At 35.9% G+C, this 15,702-nt stretch overlaps 1 long non-coding RNA gene across 1 annotated transcript; it reads right to left on the reverse strand.

The window, feature by feature from the left end:
* Positions 1 to 685: 685 nt before the first annotated feature.
* Positions 686 to 5,444, reverse strand: LOC149797828 (uncharacterized). The gene is made up of 2 exons (XR_016421560.1): positions 5,058 to 5,444; positions 686 to 920 (listed from the first exon to the last, which is right to left on the reverse strand). It is a non-coding gene; the product is annotated as an uncharacterized LOC149797828 (long non-coding RNA).
* Positions 5,445 to 15,702: the final 10,258 nt, after the last annotated feature.

A 15,702-nucleotide genomic window follows, 5' to 3' on the forward strand; every position in this document is an offset into this window, starting at 1 on the left:
TATGCTGCAAATATAAAAGGGGCGTCTGTGGAACACGCTGTTACAGATATCTGAACAAGGGCCATGGCGGAACAATGTTTAAAGACTGCGATGAATGGTGTTATATTTGTAACACAACCCACAAGAAATTTAACACACAATATGCAGACTGTATTTTTAATTATTGTTACTTCGACTGCTACGGTAACCATCACTGCCACAAAAATTAAACTGGAACTCGCGTTGCCTTTTTATATCTGCTAACGCAGTCGAAACAATGATGACGATAACATCACTCATGAAACCTCCGTGAACCAAGCAATTTACTTGTTGCGCCCTATTATGACATTGGCGTTTCCTCTGGTGACAAATGAATGCCTGTTGCGAGAATGACAGGTAGGTCATTTGGCTAGTTAAATGTAAAACATAACTATCTTACGCCAACTCTATAGTTCTTACAGTATATACATGTACATACAGAATGCAGGACAGAAGGCCACACAGAAAGTTACAGACAGAATGTCACAGAAAAATTGGGCACAAGTTAAATTTTCACTGTTATGCGAGACGTGTTGGACTAAGACTAACAGGGCATTCGAGTCACACTTTGAATTTTACCATGTTGCATGTTTTAAAACGAACGACGAATTTCATTAATTGCAACATCATCGTTGTCATATGAAAATAATAAATAAAATATCAGCTGTATGACTTTTTTAAATTATATTTTCAATGTATTTATAACAGTCTGCAGTGGGTTGGCTGAGTGGCACAAAACGTTCGCTTTTACTGCCCACGGCCATCTCACCTTTGTCCGCGCGGGTTCAAGCCTCATGTTCGGCCAGTGTGGGTATTTGTGAACGGTTGCCAGTAGCTTCGTGTAGATCGGTGGTTCTTCATGGGTTTCTCCTCTACCATTTATACTGGCCGCCTATCATTTGCTGAAAATATGCAAAACAACAATGACAACATTCTGCAACAAAAACCCCAAAAATATACTGTATATGTTCTAAGAAAAAATTACGGTGTCGTAACTTTCACTTCTAATGCAATGCAAAAGTTTATGAATATTTGAATGTTAATGTTTAAGAAAGTCTTTAAAGGATTTCTTTCAATTTAACACTTTTGAAAAGTAGATATTGAAAGAAACACATTTTAATTGTATATATTGTTTTAAATAAAAACTACTTTTCCCGTCAAGCAGAAGCCTTATATAAACCTCTGAGATCTGAATGCTACTTTATTGTTTTACGATTTTCCCTTGCGGCTTCCATTGCTTAAGAATCTTCCTTACATGTGAAACCATCGATTTATTGTAATCATTAATAGTAATAATTATAGAATGTGAATTTACGTCCTATGATTTTGTGACCTTTTGTTCTTTTACTTTCTGTCATTTTACCGTACATATGTGTTGTAAGCTGACTTCTTTCCTAAATGATAGGTGGCCTTCATAACTATGGAAATAGGACAGCTGCCACTTTGTATATAGCAGCCCAATTTTTATTTTATCTAGGCAACAAATGTCGGACAGGTTGATATTCCTTTAATCCTATGCTTACAAACTTGCTCTATAGCGAATGAGTGACCTTCGTACCATAAATTACTCCAGTTTATCATCCACGTTCACGCACACACGAAAATAGTCATACAGGATGTGTCGTACATGACACTAAAGTGCAATTACGACTATTATTACTGCCACCGTTATGGGTAACACAGTACTGCAGTAAATAAACCAATCTCCCCCAAGGCACTCAAAGAACAAGAACAATATAACTGAACTAATATAGAAGAAAATAATTTGCCACAAACCAAACTAATTAATGAGGGAAAAAAGTATTACACATATTTAATATGACCCAATTTATCGGTGACAAAAATAGTACAACTGACCATTTAACTTAGGTGCCTATACCGATCACTGCCTTCTCACCTCTGCTTGTGTAGGTTGGAGTCTCGGGCTCGACCAATGTGGCTATGTGCGAAAACTTGCAAGTAGCTTCCCGTTGGCTGTGTGTGTGTGTGTGTGTGTGTGTGTGTGATTTGGATTTTTAACGTAGCTTTAACAATGTTTCAGTCATATCGCTACGATGTCTGCAGTGTGACAGTTTATAGTGATTATCACTGGGGCATCATGCCGCAGACATATAGCATGATGTCCCACCCAGTCACATTATCCTGACACCAGGCCGACCAGTCCTAAAACTAACCTCTTAATGCTGAGCGCCAAGCGAGGCAGCTGTTAGTACCATTTTTGTAATTCTTTGATATGACTGAGCCTGGGATCGAACCCACGACCTCCCTCATCCAAGGCGGACACTCTATCCACTAGGCCACCGGAGCGGTCCCATTGGCTGATGATTCTTAGCTAAGTTTTTCCCGGTTCTTCCTCCGCCAGTTATACTGGCCGCCATACGAAATAAACATGATTAACACTGGAGGTAGTATTAACAATATGGATGTGATATTGAAAGCTTAAACATCCTAAAATTGACAGTTAAGTTTAAACATAATTACTATTAGTACTGTATTCAAATCAAGTGGCAGTTCATTTCATAAACATGAGCCAGTTGTTGTTGTGGGGTTTTAATGCCATTTTTCAGCACACGATAGGCTATACATGGCGGCAAGTATTAATGGTGGAGGAAGAACCCAGGAAAACCCCGGGAAGAACCACCGACCCACGAGAAGCTACTGGCAAGCTTTCTCACACACCCACATTAGCCGAATCCTAGACTCGAACTCACGCAGACAGAGGTGAGATGACAGTGATCCGTAACGGAGAGCGCTGTAAACATGAGCCAGAGTGTTAACACTATATTCTTTACAGCTTCGCAAATAAATCATGAAAAAAGTCTTTACCGAGTATATCTACCTTTACATTCAGCTGGAGTGGTCGGTGGAATGTGTTTATATTAATCTGTAATTCTTGTAGTACAAGACAGTAAACCCGATGCGATCAATTAATGGCCTATTCAAATAATGATCAAATAATGTACTTCGAATTGATGGATCGCCGCATCCGCCCACTTGTTGAACAAAAACAGATTACAAGCAAGGAATGCCGGCTATCGCTAACTAGGCGTGACCGTATGTCTCCATCTAAACTTTCCTCTTTCGCCCTTGGCTGTTTTTCGTCACAAAGATGATATATTAAAATTACAAGTACAAAAAGATTTATTGCTTACTTGCTTGATTGATTCGTTTGTTTTTAAAGGCACATACGCACATGAAAAGTCATAAGTTGCCAAGGCAATTCAAGTAAAATGTCTTGCCCAGAGACACATTACGGTTGCTAAAACGACAATGACTGGGATGATTGGAACTCACGCTCTTCCGATAGCGAGTCCAATACTCTAACGAAAGGAATCGTTGCGGTTCCTAGCGTGATCCAAACAACATGTATATTAACGTTTTAAAGACAGTAGAGTGCCGGGACTGATTGGACAGGAATCGAATCTGCAATATTTGGCTTGCGTGTCCAGCACGCTAGCTACTGTGCTATCACAAGCTTATGGTATAATACCCAATATCCAATTTTGATATACTCTCCCCACGTTTTGATTCCTATCCATCTCACTTTTGATATACTCTCAAACGCGCCGAAAAGTCTCTAAACATCAATCTAAAGACAGAGACATGAACGCTTTACACACATCATACTAACATACACACAAACATACATGCTATCAAACACAAGTATGGGTAGGGGTGTTCATAGACACGCTGTACTTACGTACATGCAAATATATCATATATAAGCAAGGGTAAGAGTCTTTATAGAGCAATATACCCTTTTAGATGTTGTCTATATCAATAGGATAGGCACACTAACACATCTAATATTAAACTTTAGCATATGATTTCTCCTTTTGTCTATACATTTCGGTCTTCAGTACAGATGTAACTGTCTGTGGATAATGGACAATTTAATGTTAATTTTGTTTTATTAATTCCTAACACCTGCATTTTCAATCAAACAAAAACACCTTCATTTTAATTACTATTCAACACGGACCTTTTGATTTCTATTCAAAACACACCTTCCGAGCACTATCCAATAAAACCTTTTGATTACTACCACCCACTTTTGAGTACTTTCCAAAATAAACGTTTTGGATACTTTCTAACACCCTCCTTTTAATTATTGTCAGTTATTCCATACATACAATGCAATACGTCACATATTGTGGCTTAAAACCTTACACTTTCCATCCAACGACAAGATACAGGACCGCTCCTGTTGCCTAGTGGCTAGAGCGTCCGCCTCAGATGCGGGAGGTCGTGGGTTCGATTCCGGGTGAGTCATACCGAAGACTTACAAAAATCGTACTAACAGCTGCCTTGCATGGTGCTCAGCATTAAGAGGTTAGTGTTAGGACTGGTTGACCTGCTGTCAGGATAATGTGACTGGATGGGACATTGTGCTATATGTCTGTGACATGATGCCCCCGTACTGGACATCACTGTAAACCGCCACACTGCAGACATCGTAGAGATATGACTGAAAAATTGTTAAAGCTACGTTAAAAATCAAAATCACACACACACACACACATTCGTTTTACTTTTTACCGAGTTCGACAGAGAGAATGTGAAAAGCAGAAAACGAATTTCTTCTATAAAAACAATTCAACACCATTTTTATCAAAATCAACATTTTTTCATTAATTAGCCTAGTTAACTCAACACTAACTGAGATGACGCATTTGCAGTATTCCCTTTCTTTTCATTTACAAAATAGCAAGAACATATAACATGAACGTATTTACAAGGTTGACAATGTTGATGCACATCACGTTGCTAATCTAAAGATAAATTAGTTATAATGTTCACAAAACAATATTTTTACAGTATCATTTTGAAAATTAGCAGATTTAACAAATGAACAGTAAGTAAAATAACACTGGTCTTACTTCGGGTGAAACTCTTCATAGATATATCGATACATCGATACTTTTGTAATACAGATACACGTATCGGTAAAAGATTTGGGGGAATAAATACAGAACGATACTTAATCTATACAAGTTACTTTAATAGTCAACAGTTATTAATAAGTATTAGTCGTTTACCTTTCAATTCTTTAATATGTTGTAGTCACAGACACTCATGTTTGTCATTTAAAAAGAAAAGAAACATCTGTTGACAACAGTCGCTCGCTTTTTGGCAATTAACACAAGGGGACGTGCTTCGTGATGCCTCCTCTCTGTTTCACGATTTTGTGGTAATTATCGTATCCCAACTGTATCTTCAGCAGAACAGAGGCAGTCCAAATGTGTTCCAATGTATAATGAAATGGTTTACTCATAATTTAATAACCACATTTACGCTAAGTTACTCTGTTGATTCGCGTACTTGTCTACTTGAGTCTAATTTGATGGAGATATTCCCGGTGTGTTACACAATGAAATATGTTATATTGACTTCTGATCGGTGATTATTGTTTTTCATGTCCAGAGTAAAACAGCAACCACCAATCAGAAATGATGTAGCTTATTCTCTGCGTGACTCACTGGAAGTATTAGCAAAGCCACGGAGAAACTACGTGCAAAAGTGGTTATTAAATGATCTGCAATGTACTTAAATCGTACATGGAAATCAAATTTGGAATGTTTCTTTTTCTGTTGAAATATTTAACCAGTGAATAAACGTACCAACTGGATAAATAACATAAGCACAACACCAGCGAGGGTGAAGCTTTAAAATCGTACGAGTTTGTTACATGACTTACTTTATTATGATTAACGAGAGTGGGTGTGGTCAATATTTCTCATTCTTCTCTAGCAAAAACAAGTGCATATGGCCACGGCAGTTGTTTTGCATTAGCCTGAAGTACAATGTGATTGATTTTGTTTGAATTCATCCAGACTCCTATACTCTAGGTGAAGTACAATGTGATAGATTTTGTTTGAATTCATCCAGACTCCTATACTCTAGGTGAAGTACAATGTGATAGATTTGGCTCGAATTCATCCAGACTCCTATACTCTAGGTGAAGTACAATGTGATAGATTTGGCTTGAATTCATCCAGACTCCTATACTCTAGGTGAAGTACAATGTGATAGATTTTGTATGAATTCATCCAGACTCCTATACTCTAGGTGAAGTACAATGTGATAGATTTTGTTGGAATTCATCCAGACTCCTATACTCTAGGTGAAGTACAATGTGATAGATTTGGCTTGAATTCATCCAGACTCCTATACTCTAGGCGAAGTACAATGTGATAGATTTTGTTTGAATTCATCCAGACTCCTATACTCTAGGTGAAGTACAATGTGATAGATTTTGTTTGAATTCATCTAGATTCATACACTCTAGGTGAAGTACAATGTGATAGATTTTGTTTGAATTCATCCAGACTCCTATACTCTAGGTGAAGTACAATGTGATAGATTTGGCTTGAATTCATCCAGACTCCTATTCTCTAGGTGAAGTACAATGTGATAGATTTTGTTTGAATTCATCCAGACTCCTATACTCTAGGTGAAGTACAATGTGATAGATTTGGCTCGAATTCATCCAGACTTCTATACTCTAGGTGAAGTACAATGTGATAGATTTGGCTTGAATTCATCCAGACTCCTATACTCTAGGTGAAGTACAATGCGATAGATTTTGTTTGAATTCATCCAGACTCCTATACTCTAGATGACATAATATTTACATATAACTGACTAATGTTGACGCGTTCCATCCATGTGTTGAGAAATTGGAGCTTATAGATTAAGGTCTCGTGATGCAATCAAACCACATTTATCTGCACCATATCTTCATCTTAGATTTGTATTGACCTGAAAGTGGGACACGTTATGTTTACTAAATAGTTTGAAGTGTATCAAATGCTCAAGATGTATTAACAGGGTGTACATAGCGATAGATAAAATGATTGGTCGCACTAGTGTCACCTTTAGAAGCCGATAGACGGTGCACTTCGCAAGCTAATAGATAAGGAATAATGCTAGGAACAATAGATTTTCTGATAGGGATTGAATTTAATATTACTAAAATAGTTTTACCACCAATTCATTTTCCGTCAGAAGCATACCAAACTAGCGATATTGGTTGGTCAGTATTATGTGACATACGTCATGTGACGTGTGAAGTTTGAGCTCTCGCACTCTGTATACACAGTAATATCGTAGATAAATTTTTCTCTTATATTATTTTGCGATGTGACATTGTGAAATAAATATAGTTGTTGTCTTTCTTTTGTGAATATGACGTGTGCTTCTTATACATTGCAAGAGTGAACAATTTGCATGAGTATGTAGCAAGTAACTTTTTTTGTTCTCCAACGCAAATAAGAAAGCTTCGATACCCCATCTTGTAGTTATATACGCTCCGTAGATGTTAATAGTGGTTTCAAAGTGATATTTTTCTTTTTGGTGTTCTAATTTAGCCATATCAGATGGCACAGATAGCCAAGGAACGAATTGCTCGTCATTTCTGATGTAAATTATTTTGTAAAAACACTTACGACATTCAAACCACTCATTCACGCTTACAGTTTGTTATAGAGTCATTTTTTTCAAGCCCGATTTTAATATGAAATATCAGAATTTCTAATTCACTGAATAGTGAATGAATCAATAATTGATCTATAAAAAAACGTATCTTCGTTATGAATAAACTTTGCTTTTATTTCTAATTAGCTCACTAAACTGCCAAATAGTAGCCGCTGCAGATTAACGGTTCCTACAGTGTCCACTGATTGTATTCAGGTATATATTTCCACTGTAGATTAACCGTTCCTACAGTGTCCACTGATAGTATCCGGGTATATATTTCCACTGCAGATTAACGGCTCCTACAGTGTCCACTGAGAGTATCCAGGTATATATTTCCACTGCAGATTAGCCGTTCCTTCGGTGTCCACTGATAATATCCAGGTATATGTTTTTAAATGTAGATTATCCGTTCCTACATTGTCCACTGAGAGTATCCAGTTACATATTTCCATTGTAAATTAGTCGTTCCTTCAGTGTCCACTGATAGTATCCGGGTAAATATTTCCACTGCAGGTTAACGGTTCCTGCAGTGTCCACTGACTGTATTCAGGTATATACAGTCTGTACCGATGAATAACAGTTTCTTCCGCATTGCTGAATAGCGGTTTTAATTTCATTTTTACTCAGGCAAGAAAATAAATTATTTGTATGGTATATTCAAGGAATATATTTATTTTTACTAACTATAAATGATAAAAGTAACGTTGGAATATATTTTTTGGTAGCTTCGATTACTGTGAATCAACTATACTCTTGAATGTTGAAGGGTTGGACTTTCATGAAGCGTTTCATTTTTCCAATAAACTAATTAAAGTTTTCCAGTATGCATTGAAACTATTTCATTATATTTCTGAGTTTCACTGCATAGTAAACACAATTCTTTGAGAACGGCAAGTAATGCAATAATTCGCTGCATGATGAACACGTAATTCCAAAAGAATGCTTGATAGGTAATAATTCGTTGCATAGAGAACACATAATTCATAGAGAATGGCGGATTATGCAATAATTCGCTGCATAGAGAACACATAATTCCTATAAAAAAAACTGGCAGAATATGCAATGGTGCTGCGTAGCATTTACTGAGTGTTCGATAGACGAAACGCTGAATATAATACTTCGCGTTGAAATACGTTGCTGCATACCATGTACTGTTTGATTAAAGGCATATGTCGCGTTAAAATAGGTTATATTGCTGCAAAGCATCCACTATTTAATCATAGGCGCAATGCTCAATGGCATATATATCATTAAGGTTTGGCTAAGTGGCTACATAGCGAAGTTCTGTGAATAGCCGGCGATGTCAAAAAATTTCACCTCGGTGACTTTAGATAATTTGTAGAAAGAAGGCTTTGGAAAGAGAATTATCTCCCTTCTATATTACTGCGAAAATGCTGTCTGTTATCTTTGTAATGCTGAACTTCCACGTACATCCGAAATTTCCTTAACCAAAATAGCTTCCATGTTCATACGAAATTTCCGTAACGAAAAGGAGCTTCTATTTACATCCGAAATTTCCGTAACGAAAAAGAGCTTCCAGGTACATCCAAAATTTCCGTAACGAAAAAGAGCTTACATGTACATCCGAAATTCCGTAAAGAAAAAGAGCATCAAGAATGTCCAGGTTCATGGCCTACGACAAAATGCGTAAATAGTTTCCCACCATTTGACGAAATATATTGATGCAATGGTTTTTGCTATTTTTGTGGTTAGAAGCTAGAATGACAAGTTTCTTATTTGTGCCAAGCGTTTACTTGAATTACTCGCATATTAAAGGCCCAATTTCGGACAAAATATTATGTAAGCATGTGTAAGTTATATAGTCAAATAAAGGTGGAATACCATATTGTTCAGTATAGAGGTTCTCACGATTGGAAAGATACATTTTAACCATAAAATATATACAAGTATGTAGGGCTGAATATTTTGTTCGGATTTCACCTGCATATCATTCTTTTCATATATATATATATATATATATATATATATATATATATATATATATATATATATATATATATATATATATATATATAGAGAGAGAGAGAGAGAGAGAGAGAGAGAGAGAGAGAGAGAGAGAGAGAGAGAGAGAGTAATGTGTGATGTGATTTGGATTTTTAACGTAGCATTAACAATTTTTCAGTCATATCGCTACGATGTCTACAGTGTGGCAGTTTATAGTGATGTCTAACACTGGGGCATCATGCCGCAGACATGTAGCATGATGTCCAACCCAGTCACATTATCCTGACACCAAACCGACCGGTCCTAAGACTAATCTATTAATGCTGAGCGCCAAGCGAGTCAGTTGTTAGTACCATTTTAGTAAGTCTTTGCTATGACTCGGTCGGGGATCCAATCCACGGCCTCCAGCATCCGAGGCGGACGCTCTAACCACTAGAACACATGAGCGATGAGAGAGAGAGGGGGGGGGGGGGAGAGAGTAATTTCAAAGCGACGGGAAAAGTTCAATATCATAAAAAACTTGTTCAAACGTATATTTCCAAATGCCGTACTCACAGGAGGCCCCGTACTGTAACTGTTCTAGCAGTCATTGCGACCGGTGCAATGATGCGTCGCTGAGTATAGTCTAACATCGTTACAGAACAAGTTATACATTGATTGTCGTAGTTTAATATGGAGTGTTTATGCCAAATACGAAATGTTTTTGAGGTGTTTTAAGGAATGGGACAATCAAATGTGGTCTGTGATGGCTTTTGAGGTTGAATAAAAATCGGCCTTCCTTCCCGGAGGTGAGATAAAAGGAAAGCCCAGTCGAAATGGTTTCGGCAGAAATAGTTTAGTAAGTGTTATAAAATGGATTTTGATCGAAACCTTCTTCTCATTTCTTGATATGAGAAGGAAAATCTCATAACTTAAGAAATGTCTTGCCCATGATTAGAAAGAGAGAAAAGAAAGAATTAAGGCTTTCTTAGCCAAAAGGTGTCAGTCAAAACAGGGTGGATACGGTTACATCTTGGAGAAGAATGCGATGCGAGAGAGGTAATACGGGAACGACTGTAAGGAAAGACTGAGACTTCTAATCCTCGATGAACGAACTTTATTTAAAAATGTATATATATTTGCATAATTTCTGCCTTTTAGAATATAATACAGATAACTAAATCTCGACTAAATTCATGATAGACAAAAAGTACAAAATTCAATAGTTGCGATTAATACACCAATCATTTTGAAAAAAAATGTATCTTTCTAAATTTAAAATAGAATACTAATTTTGAATAGGCTACCAAAACATTCTTTATTACTTAAAGAATATTTTTTTTCTAAATTAAATCTAAACATGAAGTTGGTAGCGATTTCGTCTTCTCCAATAGTCAATACCATACCTACGAATGAGTATACATTTTTTGAAACAATTAAACATTCCACTCTTTATAATATAACATAGAGAGAACTCACGAAAATGTTGCAAAATTCGAGTCCAGATTGAACTTTACCGTGAAAATCTCAACCATTAAAAAGTCCATATGCTTTAAAGAAATTTACGAACACAGACTATGCTTACCTGTAAGGAAAGACTGAGGCTTCTGATTCTCGATAAGCTGATTTTGCACAAGCTTGTTTGCAATTTATACGCAATTTTCAACGTAAACTCACGACCAGATATGGACATTCGCCTAAGTACTTGCGTTCGTTCATTTCAAATCAGAAAGAGGCTCTCGTCTTTTTCCCCTGAAGCTGTTTAGCGTCTGTGTGCGTCACCAGACAGACAGTTCTGCTGCATCGGTTTATTCGTTTCAAGAAACGCGCGAATCTTCTAGCTCACTCATCCAAAAGGAATTTAGGAATTTTTCTGTTCAGCAGCTTAATTTGCTGAATTTTGGATACAAGAGAAATGTATTTTATAGTACAAAGATTTTTTTTCGCTTGCTCGAAAAAGCGCAATCTTTAATAAAATAGTGTACAGTTGTAGTACACAAATAAATAAAATTGCCCTCAATATAATTTAATGAAAAATTACTTTTAATGCAATTTAGAGAAAATTTCAATCTTAATACTTTTACTCAACACTTATGTCCTAATAAGTATTTTGATTTGTTTTTGTCCTTTTTAATTTGCGTTGCAGTCACAGTATAATGAACAATGTCTGAGCTGTCCCATGCTCATGATTACTGGTTGTAAATGTATGTTGGTACTTTCATCAAATGGTAAACTTCCTCATTTGTTTTTCTTCTTCAGCTAATGTATGTTGTATTTTGAAAATGTATATTACCATTACATACGAGTTCTGGCAGTAAAATATCAGTATAAATTGTTTACTACATGCATGCCCAACGTCATCGGCATTCATCGACATGGACGAGCACATTTAGAAAAATAAATGAATTTGGATATTACGGTTATCGGTCGTAACGTTCTAAAATCCAAGTCGGGCCAAAAACGTGATAAAGAATCTATAGTATTTATCCACATACTTCTTTCCGCCAAAATACTGGCACCACCTCTCAATGATCTGGGTTTATATAAAGTCCACTATCAATAGTATTCTTCCTCTTTAAATACTGCTGTAATCTCCAGCCATTTTAAACAAATACCCAATATCATTTAGATTTATCATTCCAAAAGCAACTGCTATATATCCTAGTTGTGTGTGCGGGATTTCTCGTAATAATAATAATAATAATACATCGGTGTTTACGATCTTTAATATTAATATTTATAATAAATCTTTTACCAGTTTGGACTAATTCTGATCGGGTTGGTTCTTTTGTGACATTATTGTGACTTGAGTCAGGTATCGAGTAATAATTACAATTTAGGGCCGTAAGGATGCATATAAAGACGTAAAGGTGGACAAATTAGTTAATTCATATTTCCTATTTTCTAATATCAGTCAGCAAAAATGCTGAATTTTGTGTTTAGATATTATTTTAGCAGAAACACTTGGTTGGATTTCTCTTTGGAATTACAAAGTGTTCATTGGGCTTAAATATTATTCTGGGATTATTGAGAATGAATTCATAGCGCCCCGTTTTAAGGAATTCTTAGGTTATTTGTATTACTCGTTTGATTACTGGAACTCGGTCCAGTGGAAATAATCCTTAGCCCGTAGTAACATATATTTACAAGTGTTTTTTTTTTTAATGAACAATAATCAAATGATTGATTTCAACCCATGTTACTTGAAAATCATTACATGTTGTTACTTGTTTGTGTATCCATTTGTTTATGCATCTGTTTATTGATGGATCTATTTGTTTATGAAAGAATAACAAAGATGGCTGAACTTTCAATGTTTTACTTGAAGAAAAAAGGAGTCAAGTCATGCATTTGGTCTCGTGCAGTTGATACGCACAACAGAGTTTGATGTTATATTATATCCTTGCGCACAAAATGAGACATGCCTTCATAATTATGTGGGATGAACAATGTTGTTAGGTGCCGGTTTGTGTGGCTAGACCCGCTAGATAATCAAAATTGCGGATATGGAAGTACACACGTTTTGTTAAGTCACGTAAAAACAACGGATATGCTCCCAAAAGCTAATCTGCGTTATATGGTGCTTTACCAGTGCAACGACTGGCAACAGCAAGTGGTCTTATTATATGCCATAGGCAAAAATATAATGTGGACGTAAGCATGATTGACTGACAGGAAGTAACCATGAATTCGATACATTATCATTCATCATAACTCTGTTACTTTGATAAGTTTATCATCGTTGTTCATTTACTAGTCTCTATTAAGATTATGTGGGCCTCTAGCACATAAAATATAATAACATTCACAAATAATATGCACGTGAGGGAATGACATACACAAAGATGTAATGAATTATACCATTATCATCCATCCGATCCGGTTTTAAAGATTCTTGTTGTTTCCGTTCTGTATATCAAAGGGCAGAATACAACTTACATTTACTTTCTACTTTGCATGACAGATGAACAAATAGTACAAAGGTATGAATGACACAGGCAGAAAGGAAAGAAATATGCAGAGAGAAAGAAAATAAATATGTAGAGAGAAAGAGAAGAAATATACATGAACAAAACAATGACTAATGTCATTATTGTTTGTACTAGTTTACATCATACGTATCTTGGAATACCTTTCTATGCTTGAGTGCATATACTAAATGTGCAAATACTGAGTTAAATGTATCATTGTTTCTACCTCGCAGTGCATACAAATTATCCTTTGAAGGGTCGATAAAAACACATTTAGGTAAATACATTTTGCGAAGCATTTCAAAATCTCCATTCCGATCTAATTTTACTTTTACAAAAGAGATATATTCTTTTGTGTTATGGAGTATAACCGTATCTGTCGTATGGAGTATAACCGTATCTGTCGTATGGAGTATAACCGTATCTGTCGTATGGAGTATAATCGTATCTGTCGTATGGAGTATAACCGTATATGTCGTATGGAGTATAACCGTATCTGTCGTATGGAGTATAATCGTATCTGTCGTATGGAGTATAACCGTATATGTCGTATGGAGTATAACCGTATATGTCGTATGGAGTATAATCGTATCTGTCGTATGGAGTATAACCGTATATGTGGTATCTAGTAGGCCTATTATTGTATATATGGTATGGATTATAATTGTATTTGTAGTATGGGTATAATTGTATCTGCGGTATTGAGTATAACGGTATATGTGGTATGGAGTATAATCGGATATGTTGTATGGAGTATAACCGTTTTTTGTGGTATGCAGTATAATCGGATATGTTGTATGGAGTATAACCGTTTTTTGTGGTATGGAGTACGCCTATAATCGTATATGTGGTATCGGTTATAATTGTATATGTAGTATAGAGTATAATTTTATCTACCCATACTGACACTAATATTCAGAATGTCACTATGCATGCAAAATAAGTTAAGATACAACAGGTTTGCCATGATATCAAGATTTAGTTCTCGACTAAAGTTTGATTTAATGAATATGTAAACTCTTAATATATCCAGTTCATTAATTTTGCATTCCAGGTTTTTGTGTCAATATTTACGTAAATATGAGTTCATCTCCAACACCTTGATTATACCAAGCCTCTCTAAACCCATAGGAAATGGGTATACATAGGAAATGGGTCTACATTTGATTTCATCAGCCCTATTTTACAACTTACATCTGTAAACAATATCCTGATTGCACCGGGCATTTCCAAACGATGAGAAATGAGTATGTGTTTGTCTTGAACTTAATTATAGTTGCATTTTGAATCCAATTTCAGGAAGCCTTCGGTTGGACATTTTGGATGCCAGTATTTTATAATCTTAATCATGCAAAAGTATTGAAGACTGTTACCGTCAATTACAGCCATTGCCAAGCGTCTTGCGGTACAGCTTGTAACTATCAGTACACATTTACAGTAGTTCGCACGTACTCTCTCAATATCAAACAGTTCACTTAGGCCCCAAATTTCAGCCCCACATGATTGAACAGATAACATATTGTTAAACATGTCAATTTATAATTTTCCAAACCTATGCAACTTGTCATTGACTGAGAATAATACCTTCCATACTGAATATTTTGGCATTTATGCCAAATACTAAGTGATGAGAAGACCAGCCCTAGATATTTATAATACGAAGCCACTTTTAATTTTTAAATCTCCAAGTACCATTTTTCATGCTCCCGTATGCAGTGTCCTTTACCGTACACGCACACATTGGTACATGTATTGTCATTGATCATATGGACAGATACCAAGACGCATATGGATACATTCAGCAGAGACAGGGAGAGATACAAACCTAGACAGGTAGAGAAACTAGTTAAATTGTATAGGATCTAATATAGTACTAAAATGTATAATTAGATAGTTATATAATTTCTTACAGACCAAGATGAGTAATACATATCAGTACTCCCTCTTTGGGTCATCCATTCTTTGAAGTCAAAATAGTAAAGATGCAAAATTAAAAAAAAATACAGCAATGAACCGAATAATCATCAATCGCCTGGATTAACGTAAATATTTCACAATGGTGAAGATGTGCACTTTGACTTCGGGTCTGACGAATGGGTATTTTCTTGTATTGCCCATATTTATTCTTGCTTGCGGTCACTGACGTGCAGGGAAAAAAATCACCAACTTTCTTTATCTCTTTGACTTCATCCTAGTAAGTTTATTATTTCTTAATGAATGTGTGGATGAAATACTACTGAGAGGTTCTCTTTATTCGTATAATTCACAATTTTGGCCAGGAGACGATTTT

The sequence above is a fragment of the Sinohyriopsis cumingii genome, chromosome 6 (assembly GCF_028554795.1).
Source record: "Sinohyriopsis cumingii isolate HCF-2022 chromosome 6, ASM2855479v2, whole genome shotgun sequence".
Taxonomy (NCBI): Eukaryota; Metazoa; Mollusca; class Bivalvia; order Unionida; family Unionidae; genus Sinohyriopsis; species Sinohyriopsis cumingii.